We start from the raw sequence: 12430 nt of genomic DNA, 5'->3' as shown, positions 1-12430 counted from the left end.
AGCCTAGGATCTCCAGGCCTTTGACTCCAAAGTGTATGGATGTGGGATGCTTCCACTCTGTGTGCAGGACTTTCCCCCACTCTGCAGACATTTCATGGGAGCATTGTTCACACATTAAGGCATTTCCTTGACAAGAATAGAAACCAGGGTAAGAGGATTTTTGAGTGGAGTGCATATTGAGATGTTTGGGGACAAAGACTGTCTGGAAACTCACGTCATTGGCATGATCCCTTGTGTGGGTTGCCAAAAATCAGAGCATCTGGAGGATCAAAGTCCAGTGAGCCTTTTTGTTGTTCCTTTTCTTTTCTTTTCTGTTACCACATATTGTATCCAGGGATGATTGTCCACCGAGTGTGGAGTGTTACTCTGCCTCTTCTTGAAGAAGAAAGGATGCTCACAATTACTCCATGGCATGAAATCAAAGGAGAACCTGCACCAGTATTTGTTCTGGAGTACCTTTCTGAGGCAGGCTCCCTGGCTGTATGTAAAATTAGGTGGCCTAACACTAGTTGTCAGCATGGAAGTCCAATTCCATGTGAGCTGAGCAACCTAGAGGTGATGACAAAAGAGAGCTGGTCCTCCACACTGCCTTTTCTCCCTTTCCTCTGTTTAGCATTTGTACCATTTGATGTTTCTTTGAGAAAATGAGGAAGAGCTGGTGCAGGGATATCTTAGTTGTTCTCATCTGACTGAGCAGCAATGGCAGGTATTGACAAAGGTGGCTTGTTTGTAACATTCATCTGGTCACAACTCTTTAGATACATTTTTATACAGTCTTTTGTGGTTTTGTTGGATATTTCCCAAACATGCTGTGTAGTGTTGGGTGTAGGAGGCTGTTTTCTCCTCTGGTAAATACTTCTTAGAGTCTTTGGATAGTAGAAGTTAATTGGGTATTAAGAGCCTTAACCCAATCTGTGAACTACTCACCTGCTGGGATCAGTTGATTGGTAACTGAAGGGAGGTGGGGTGCCTCCAGACCTGGAGGAGGTCTGTCTTTGGTGTCAATGCTGTGGGGTGTCTATCTGTATGTGGAAAGTGGAAATCTCTTTCTCTACTTCTTGATGATCCTGTCAGATATTTCCCTCTGCCACACTCTTCTGCCATGATGTTCTGCCTCTTCTGAGGTTCCAAAGACTGGAACCTGCTCTTTATGGACTGAGACCTCTGAACTGTGAGCCCCCAAATAAACTTTTACTCCCCAATACATTTGGGGCCTGGGGCTGTAGCTCAGTGGTAGAGCACTCACCTCACATGTGTGAAGCACTGGGTTCAATCAAGTGCACCACTCAACAATAAGTAAATAAAGTTACTGTGTTCATGTACAACTAAAAAAAAAATACATTTTGGTATCTATTCCTCTATCAATCTCTCCATTGATCTATCCATGCAGACATATTTCCAGATGGTTAAATAGACCTCCATATACATGGATATTTAGATAGATAAGTAGGTACACAGGTAATGGGATGTGGTGTATGTATTCAGTGTAAGAGGTCATTCATTGCAGCATTGTTTAAAATAGCTGAAGTCTGAATATTACCTTGAAGACTATGAAAAGAAAACATGGACGCAGTTGATGCAAAAATCAGGTGGATGTTGAAAAAACATGACTTTATTAATCAAATGTTGGAACTCCAACACACAATTAAAGATCTCTCTGCAAGAGTAGTTGCAGTTGAAGAAAAAATATGAAGCTAAAATCAGAAAACCAGGTTCTTGGACAATATATAGAAAACCTCATGTCTGCTTTTAGTGTTTTTCAAACAACTGACACAAAAAGCAAAAGAAGGTAAGGGATTTGTTTCCCTTTTCTTTCATGGAATTGCTGCTGACTATTTTTTTTCCCTTTAAAACTTGGATAGATTCCAAATGTTACAGTACCTTTGTTTGTGTCTTCATCAAATATTTATGAAGATAATGGAAAATCTAGGCAAAATTAACTATATAGCAAGAGATATCTATGAGTTTGTTTATTATGTTAGTCTATGAAAATGTGCAAATATATTATAGGGACTTTATAATTAGAACTGCATATATTATGAGACTTGAAGATGAATGTTTTATCAAATTTGCTTTCTCATATAGGTTTAGCACTGTCTTTTATTATGTAGGCTTAGTAACATATGTAAGAAAATAACCACCATGTTGTGAAAAAGTGACCAAAATCATGTACTGAATGCACGGCTTTATGTATGTACCCTGTCCACCATCTTGTGCCTACCATTTCCCTTTCACTAAGGGAAAAAAAAAGATTTCACATTTTAAATGTAATTTTAATAGCTAATCACTTATGAGAGTAACCTGACTCTAATTGTTGAAACTTAACCAAAATAAGATACTATTTTAGCTAGGGCTTGTCCTATGTGATATTTAATAGTGAGATATGATTGTTGGCTTCTCTATAAGCGATTGAAGATGGACTGTAACTATAAAAATGGTCTCATACTGGGAAGATTTGTTTAAAACTTTGTTTTGCACATAAAAACCCACTTGGTATCGGAAAAGATAGGAGTTCTGATCATGTGTGTGTTCAAGATAGAAAATCTTGAGAAAAAATAGAAATGGGGCAGGAAAGAACTTGGAAAGTACTAGTAAGCAACTCCAAATTCTTTCACTCCAGATTTGTGTTCTCTCTGGCAGAATAGACTTTTGGTGGACAAAAGATATATATGAAAGTGCATTAAGTTTGAATAACTTTATGTAAGCCACATATTAGGGAGATCAATTACCATTTGGTCTCAAGAACATTTACCCAGTAGGTCAACTCTTGAAAAATACCTTAAGAGATTTTATTAGTAACAGAATCATGAACACATGGTAGAATATACATGTACAATAATGGTAATTTTAATCTTAGTATTTGAACTCACTTATTCTCCTAGAATTTTCTGTAAATTCAACCATTTATTATTCTTTAATAATTTTTTTACCAGATTCCATTTGGTAAGGGAATCAGTATTGGAAATAATATTAAGATAAGAGGAAAATAGACCCACAATTATAGCTTATGGTTATTAGATTTGGGTTACTTTTAATCATGGAATAATCTTATGTATTAGTGTAAGATTTGATATGTGACTTTATCTGTATGAATATATAATTAAACTGCAAACATTTTGTATTCCTTTTGTGACCTAATTTACAAATATTTGAAATTGTGTTGCAGTTCTGCTTTGTTGTTTAATAAAAAGCTATTACAGAGGGGGGTTGGGAAACATTTTGACATTTCCACCTTATGGAATACTTCAGGGAGGTTAAAAAACAAACCAGCTTTATGTGAAAGGATAGTGATCTTAAGTTTGTATTATCAAATCAAAAGAGAAAGTTATAGAGAAATATATCTTGTATACTCCCATTTGTGGGAAAGGCAGAAACACCACCAATGATATATGTGTGTGCATGCACACATGCACACACACACACACACACACACACACATTTTTCTTTAGTATGTGCAGACCCCAGGCAGATGTTCAGATGTTGATAAACCAAGCCTAATTCCCTCTTAAAATTGGGAGCCATCTCGTCAAAAGTCATAAAAAGTACATTTCTGTTTTCTGTAAATACTAGGTTTTGTATTTGGCCTGGCCATATTTTGATGTTTTAAACTTGCTTGGAATGCCTGCCCATGCCTTGAACTCACCCATACATGGCTTTCCCTGACCAGGTAACAACCCTCTCTGAAAACTTAGTGGTGCCTCATAAATGCTGGATTTCCCTAACCAGATAACAACCCTCTCTGAAACTTCAGCAGTACCTCATAAATTCTGATGTTGGGATCTGAATTTATTTCCTAACTTGAAGTGTTGAGCCATGTAGATCATTAACCTACTATCTGCTTTTGTATTATGCTTGTCAAAATCTTGTTAGCTGTAAGTTCTCAAGACACCACACTTAGCAACCTTTTGCACTATAAAACCTCTTTCCTGGAGAACTGGGGTGTTGATCTCTAGCCCATGTTGGGAGAGTCAGCTGCTGATCAGCTCTCTTTGTGTACACAAATACAAGCTTGCTTTAATTTGACTTAAAAATGGAGTTGGTAGTGTTTTCTTTGCATGAGGGTTCAACAATGTACAAGAACCAGCAACATTCCTGTGCCTCTGGAGAAGGAAAATGCACTAAACAGAAGGACCTGGGGGGAGATTTATCTTTCCAGTAATTCCTTTTTGTGCCATTTCAATATTCAGGGTCTTACACTTCATTCAAAAGTAAAAAATTGAAAATAAAAAGGTTTTGTTTAGCTTTAAAACAACTGACTTGTGCTGTGATTTGAAGTTGGATCACTATCCCCTTCACAGCTATTAGGTTGGGTTATCTGGACACAGGGAAGGCACCTGTAGCTCATGTTTACTTTTGTTTTTCAGGACTTTGTTGGCACTAGGATGTCATGTGAGTATATTGGATGAATACACTGAAGAAATGGTGAAAAAAATGAAGCCCTCCCCAAGAAGTAAGTTGAGTGGCAGGCTGTATCCCCCCTCCAGGATGTCGTTGGTGCAGCCTTTGCAGATTGAGGGTGACCTGGGTGCCTTGCTTGTACTTGGCCATCCACTGCAGATTTAAAAATTCCTATGAGTTTAATCACATGTACTTCTTCACATCTGTAGTGGATAGTAGACTCTCAGGTTGCTGAGAGGAGGAGAAAAGCTCAGTGTGTGTTTGAGAGTGTTTCATAAAAAGAGTCTTATTCCTAGTGTTTGTGTGTATGAGCACTTAAATCCAAACTTATGACTTTATGTGACTTTCTGTTTCTTATCAATTGTTTATGATTTTATTTACTTTTATAAAGAAAACATGTTTGAGGAATAATTATAAAGTAAATTTTGTTATCCCTTTTTGAAGATGAGAAAGCCAAGCAGACACATGCTGTTTGAGTGGCTCTGCCTGCAGAGCTGTGACCTGTACCTGTGGCAATGCTTAGCCTTGTAATCCTTGCATCCTCACTGCTAACAGTCCTTGAATGTACCTGCTTCATAGGAAAGTGTTAGGTACTAAATGAATGGTAGCTATTTTATGATGTTATTATTTTCTCATTTATATTTACTTAAATATTCAAGCCACTATTTGCTATCCACACATTATTTTTTTCCCACTTTTTTTATTGGTACATCATATTTGTATATAATTATGGGATTTGTTGTTACGTATTTGCACATGCACACAGTATAACAATATCATTTGGCCAATATCACTCCCCAGCATTTCCCCCATACCTCCACACTTCCCACCCCTTTCCTTTATAGATATAACTTTGATTTTCATGAGATCCACTCCCACCTTCCTTTTCTTTTTTCCTCTCTAGCTTCTGCATATCAGAGAAAACATATGAGTTTGATTTAGTTTACTTAAAATTATGGTCTCTAGTTCCATACATTTTAATGCAAATGACATAATTTCTTTTTCCTTTATGCCAGAATAAAGAAAAATTTATATTAAAATTTTGTATATTGTGAGGCATGGTGGTGCATGCCTGTAGTGCCAGCTACTCGGGAGGATGAGGCAGGAGAATCGCACATTCAAACCCAGTCTTAGCAACTCAGTGAGGCTCTGAGCAACTCAGCAAGACCTGTATCTAATAAAATATTAAAATAAAGGGCTGGGATTTTGCTCAGCATTAAGTGCCCCTGCATTCAATTCCTGGTACCAAAAAAAAAAAAAAAAAAAAAAGAAAAAATAAGTGTGTATAAATACCACATTTTCTTTTTCCATTCATTCATTGATGAACACATAGGCTGGTTCCATAGCTTGGATACTGTGTACTATGCTGCTATAAATATGGGTATGCATGTATTGCTGTAGTATGTTGACTGCCATCCCTACTGAAGAGTTGTGTAGTGGGGTCATATGGTGGTTCCAATTCTTAGTCTTTTGAGGTGTGCCTCCATACAGATTTCTATACTTGTACTAATTTGCAATTATACCAACAGTGTAAATGTGTTTATTTTTCTCTATATCCTTTCTAGTATTTATTATTATTTTTTGTCTTGATGACTACCATTCTGAATGGTGTGCAATATTAATCCTCTATCAGAAATCTGCTAGGGTAGCTAGCAGATTTTCTCCCATTTTGTATGTTCTCTCTTCACTTTATTCACTGTTCTAATTTGCTGTCCAGAAGCTTTGTAATTTAATGCCATTCCATTTATTAACTCTATTATTTCCTGAGCTTCAGGGGTCCTATTGAAAAAGTCATTGTGCCTAAAAATTGGAGTATTTACTCTATGTTTTCTTTTAGGAGTTGCATAATTTCTGGTCTAATTTTTAGGGCTTTGATTGACTCTGAGTTGATTTTTGTTCAGGGTAAGAGATACGAGTCTTGTTTTATTCTTCTACATATGAATAACCATTTGTTTAAAAATTCTGTCTTTTCTCCAGTGTATGTTTGTTACCTTTGTCAAGGATCAGACAGATGTCTTCAGATGTGTGGGTTTGTCTCTTTTTTTCTGTACCATTGGTGAAAAACACTCATTATTAGTAGCAAGTGTAGGAATGTGGTAAATAATACCATGGAGATGAAAACAAAGTATCCCCTGACTGTCTCTGTTGTATCCCCAGGCCTCAGGCTCCTCCAGATAAACACGAAACCCAATTGGAAATGATGTACCTGCCCTAGGGCCTACCCCAGCAGGCTGCACACACCAATCTCAGTGCTTCCAGAGAGAGCTGATGGAAGCTGTGTCAGGACCTTGCACATTCTTGTATTCTAGACGTGTTTTCCAAATGTGTGAACAGTCTCAAGGATGTAATTTTATGGTATATTTTATACATTTATGCTTTGAAGCAATCCTTTCTGCTCAGTTTCTAGAGTATCTAATGGTAAGAGATGAGCTATCTGCCATCAGAATCTACTTAAAAAACATATGAAAATATTGATAACTGGGAATTTTATATTGCTTATTTTTCTCTGAACTATATTTCCAGTTCATTTTCCCCACTCTATATCATGTCTTTGGGTGATGTTATTTTGTCCTGCAGTCTTTGCCTTTGAGTCAAATTGCAAGATCAGTTGCAGTGTTTGTCCATATACACAATTTTTGTTATTAAAAAGCTCATTCTATTCAGTGAACCAAAAATTGTTGCTATTTATCACAAAAACTTCCTGTTTAATGATCTTTCTGGTGACAACTCAATCAAGTCTTTGATGAATTTTTTTAAGAACAAAATAATTGGAAACTACCTAACTTGCAAAAGAATTCATTATTCTCTCATTAGAGCCATTTATATTCTTTCAGGTTTTTGGAATATATATGAAAGAGGCATTATTAGTGCTAAAAAGATTTAAAAAATAAAAACCCAAACACAACAAATAAGTAATTCTGTTTCTTTTTCACCTGATAAGAAAATGAAATTATTAATTTCATGTTATTTTGCAAGCATAAAATAGTTAATTTTTATACTGTTCTCTGTGAGTGTACAGTGTATGTTATGTGTATGTTTGTGTTTCACTAAAACCTTGGAGTACAATTTACCTTGTTCCATTAGTTAATTTTTCCCCCCATGTAACCTAGTTGGTAAAAACTGGCTTTTACTTTCAAAAGAAATTTTTAAAATAATTATCTTTTGTCATAAAAAATCTGAGTTTCTTTCTGTTGAATCAAATATGTCAATATATGTCTATGTTACAACCATCTCAGTTCTGATTTCTAAATTAAAGATAGTGTTTGCAGTATGTCTGCTAATGGAGTCCAGTCCTTTCCCTGTGGTATTAAACAAGAACTCCTTTCATCTGTTTTTTGTACTATTTCTTAATTCACCATGAGACACCATTTAATTTTTACTCCATTTTCCACAGTTAGGGAATTAATAGTAACTGGCATCAACATGGATGCAAGTCAGCATAACCTGAAAAGTTCAAGAGTTTCAGAACCATTTTAAAGAATTTTGGCATCATCGCACCAAGTTGTATGTTCACACACTTTCTTGGCAGGCAGCTTCACCCTTGGAGAGATGCCCTGGAGAAAGGATGTTCCAACAGACATGCAAGTATTGCCTTAGTGATATTTGCCATAGCAAAAATAAATAAATAAAGGCAGGTTATTGGGGTGGGTGGAATATTCTTCAGTAGGGAAATGAATGATTTTCAATATAGTCTAATAAATGAATGAATTATAGTTATAAATGTCAATATAGATAAACATAAAATATAGTGTTGAGTGTAGAAAAAACATCTCACCAGATGATATAAAGTTGAGGCACATCAGACAAAGGAATCACAAACTACATATGTGCACATATGGAAATTTGTTATACACTGAATGTGTTCTTGCAGGTAAGTAGGAAAATGATGGACTACTCAATCAGTGGAGCTCAGATCATTGATTTCAGAGTGGCAAAAGTACTAAATTTCTCCCTTGAACCATACAGATATTTGCAGGAGGAGATTCAATTGCATAAGGCAGAAGTTTTTGAAGACAACAGCATAGGCTATCTTCATTACCTTGGAGTGGGGAAGAATTTTTTGAAAGCAGAAAAAACACTCATCTTCACTTCATTTAAAACATTAATTCAATTAAATATTCTTGGAGATGCCTTTTTTTCTATATTCTCTGTAGTGTGTGGTCATTTCTTTTGCCTTGCTTTATCTTTCCAATCATACTTGTGATGTGGTGACACTTATTTGCCTATTTTCCACCTTGGCTTACTTCTGTGTAGAACCCCATGCTTATAATTAATTTCTCCACAGATATTGTTGAGTAAACAGAAAATCTAATAAATTTGATTATATTGAAAAACTTATGTACATCAAATGAAATGATAAACTAAGTGAAAAGACTTGCAGAACAATACCAAGGCTCCTAAAATTAATTAGATGTTCTGACAGAATAATTAGCAGTGGGTACAGATAATTCACATCTAATAAACATGAAAGACACTCAATCTTACTAATATCAAGACAATGAATGATAAAACCACAATGAAGAGCTATTTTGCCCCCACCAGGTTGGCATAAACTGAGTAAATTGGTGGGACTATTAATTAGTACAACTATTGTGAGGACAAATATAGCCTGATCTCATAAAGCTGGAGAGGACCCAGTTATTTCTTATCCAGACATGAGCCATAGAGAGGATTTTGTGTACAAAACAAACATGAAAAGACAATTATTGTAGCATAGATTGTAGTGGCAGGAAATTGGAAAGAACTTAAATGTCTACTGACTTGAGAATATAAAACTAAATTTCAGAAGTGTGAATTGGAATACTATAGAGTACTTAAAACAAATTCATTATAGCTAACTATCAGAACCAATCTCAAATACATTGCCTTGAGAAAAACAAAATGCTAATGGTGGGCACACTATAATGCTGTTTAAATTTTTGGAACATGGCATGCAGCTTAGATCTGTTTCTCAGAACCCAGAATGCCTAAGAAAATTGCATCTAGTGTTCAACCCTGACACAAAGAGAAGTCCACCAACTCCAATTTTAAATCAAATTAAAGCAAGCTTGCATTGTGTACACACACAAAAAAGAGCTGATCAGTAGCTGCCTCTCACAATCCAGGCTAGAGATCAGCACTCTGCCTGTCCAGGAACAAGGTTTTGTAGCACAAAAGTTGCAAATGGGGGTGTCTTGAGAACTTATAGATAACAGGATTTTGACAAGCATACAAAGGCAGGTAGTAAGTTAATGATCTACATGGCTTAATATTTAAAGGTAGGGAATACATTTATATCCCAACATCAGAATTTATGAGGTGCTGCTGATGTTTCAGGGAGGGTTGTTTTCTGTTCAGGTGTAGCCAGGATTATGAGGTGTCACTAAGATTTTAGAGAGGCTTGTTATCTGGTCCAGGAAAACAAGGCATGAGTGAGTTCAAGGCACAGGCAAGGAATTGCAAACAAGTTTAGAAATCACAGTAATTTATAGTAAAACAGAAATTAACTTTTCATGACTTTGTGATGAGATGGCTTCCAATATTAAAATGGAATTAGGCTGGGTTCATCACTAGGAGTACTCAACTTCAAATTCAGGTCATTGTAGACATGTATGGAAATGTCATGAGGTACCCCATAAACAATTATTTTTATGTGTCAGCTTAAAAATAAATTTAAATGTGAACACTTGCTACCAGCACATTATTCTCTTTGGTAGTCTTGCCAATCAAAACCATCCTCAATACCAGATGGCTTGGGGCTGGGATTGTCACTCAGCTGTAGTTGCCTTGCACATGTGAGGCACTGGGTTCAATCCTGAATACCACATAAAAATAAATAAATAAAATTATTTTGTTCATCTACAACGTAAACAACAACAACAACAAAAAAATTACGGTTGGTTGCCCTGTTCTCAGAGGTGAAGTTTCCTATACATTTTTGTACCACTTCCACATGAAATATTCCTCAGTTGAAATTTTCCTACAAACTCTAATGTGTCTGCCAGGCAGCCAATTTAGCAAGTCATTCTAAAAAAATACTCTCTGACTTCCCACTATAGGTTAAATTAATGTAAGGTCTGATTTGTATAGTGAATATCTGTGTTTTTAGTGCCAGATACTCTGTTTCATATTGTATGGCAGCTACAGTGATGCTAACAAAAGGAAACTAGATGAGGGGCTGGGGTGTAGCTCAGTGGTAGAGCACTGCCTAGCATGTACAGTGACTGTAACTGCTTCTATCTAAGGAGACTGGGTGGAACATTCTGGGTGTTTTCTTATTCCTCACAGCTTAATATGGTCATTCTGCTAATTTTTAGTTATTTTTATTCTCTAGTTAAAAATATTAAAACTTTTTTCTCAAGCTGAATTTCTATATATATTTCTTAGTAATGTCTTATTGAATATGTTCAAGTAATTTGTATACTAACTAATATTGTCTTTTTAATTTATTGAGATATGTTAAAATATCCCATCACATTGTGGATCAGATCAACTTTATAATTTTGCCAAGTTATTCATTTAACTTTATTCATGTGCTACCTTGTTAAAAATTGTGGCCTCAAGAATGCTGAATGTGGTGTTATTTATAATAACACTTTTCATTTTCAACATTATTAGTAATTTTTATTCCTTAAGCTGAGTGGAAACTGGTCACATGCTTATTTTATTAAAAATGAATATTTAAAGATCACTTTATGTATATAAAATGTTTTACAAAATATGAATATGCTTTTAGCACAATAGGATAATAATAGTCATTTTGTATTAATACAATTATGCATTTTAAAATCCTTTTTAACATTTTCTTGGTGAAATTGTATTTCTGTTTCACTTGGAAGAAAACTATTTTTAATTTAAAAAAGAAAATTACAGTAAATAATCATGAAGAAGTTAACATTTGGGTATTTCAGCTGTGTGATATCTCTTGTGGGACAATGTTTCTAAGCTATAAATTAGGACAGGTGGCCCACTTTGTTCTGAAACCTCATATTTACTAAATCTTCTTTTTTTCAGATGAGAAATTTCACCCCCACCCTCCTTTTTTGGCCAAAAGCAAAATTATTTAAATTTCAAAGTAAAGTATAAAATAAAAGGCAGCCTTTGTTTCATTTTTGCTGAAGATCAGCTGTAAGTAACAGAAGAACCTGCTCCTGGGGAGTCAAAGTACCCCTTCACCCCTGGCAAAAAAAGGACTCTTTGGGGACAGAGTGGGGTAATATAAAGAGGTCACCAGAGCCAGGTACATTGCTTATGAATTTACATGCTTTTTGATGCTTAGCTTATAAAATTTTAAGAAGTACAATATGTTATATTGAGAATTATATCACTGTTTTACATTGGTGACTGTATTCTATTTTATCAATCCACAATGAAGGTGGTGCTGAGCAAAATTTTAAAATATCTGACAAAATAATTAATGTTAGTGATTGTGTACCTAGAAATCAATGGAATATGTTTGTAGATCCAAAATTTAAAACTGTTTACAATGCATTCATGAGATTTCACTTTTATATAAAAAGGTTGATATTTGTATACAATTTTTGTCTTCTTATTTTAGCAGATATCTTAAGAATTTATTAAGTTTGGAAGAAGTATTTTTAAATTCAATTCATTTTTTTTCTTTCTTTCTGGAATTTTATTTTGTTCACTATCATTGCTATTGCTTCCAAGGAATGAAATTTTATTTTGAAATGGATGAAATCTAGAATGTCATTTTTCATGGTAAATTCCCAGCTTCTTGATGTCCATGTCATAATTCTTTGTATTTATGGAATTATAGAAAAACTATCCATTTTCAGGAAAGTAGTCATTGAAAAAACCCACCAAGTAAATGTATATATGAAAATATGTGGTGTTTTTGTTAATATTCAACAATATACCATGTAAGCATTAGAGACTCTGGATTCCTGGCATCTCCAGCTGGGTCTGGACCATACTGAGGGCTGTTTCCAAGCTGGCTTTCAAGAACTTAAATGTTGGTGATGGTGAGTGTGCTTATTTGGCTCATTTTTAAGATTCTGGTACAGTGAAACTGTGGTTCTGATTCCTGGTG

At 35.1% G+C, this 12430-nt stretch overlaps 1 pseudogene; it reads left to right on the top strand.

Moving 5' to 3' along the window:
• The first annotated feature begins 336 nt into the window (after window positions 1–336).
• On the top strand, window positions 337–1793 carry LOC143412064 (short coiled-coil protein B pseudogene; annotated as a pseudogene).
• The last annotated feature ends 10637 nt before the right edge of the window (window positions 1794–12430 follow it).

This window comes from Callospermophilus lateralis, chromosome 13 (genome assembly GCF_048772815.1).
Source record: "Callospermophilus lateralis isolate mCalLat2 chromosome 13, mCalLat2.hap1, whole genome shotgun sequence".
In the NCBI taxonomy this organism is placed as follows: domain Eukaryota; kingdom Metazoa; phylum Chordata; class Mammalia; order Rodentia; family Sciuridae; genus Callospermophilus; species Callospermophilus lateralis.
Note: the sequence above shows the minus strand (reverse complement) of the source record. Positions and strands in the feature narration are given on the sequence as shown.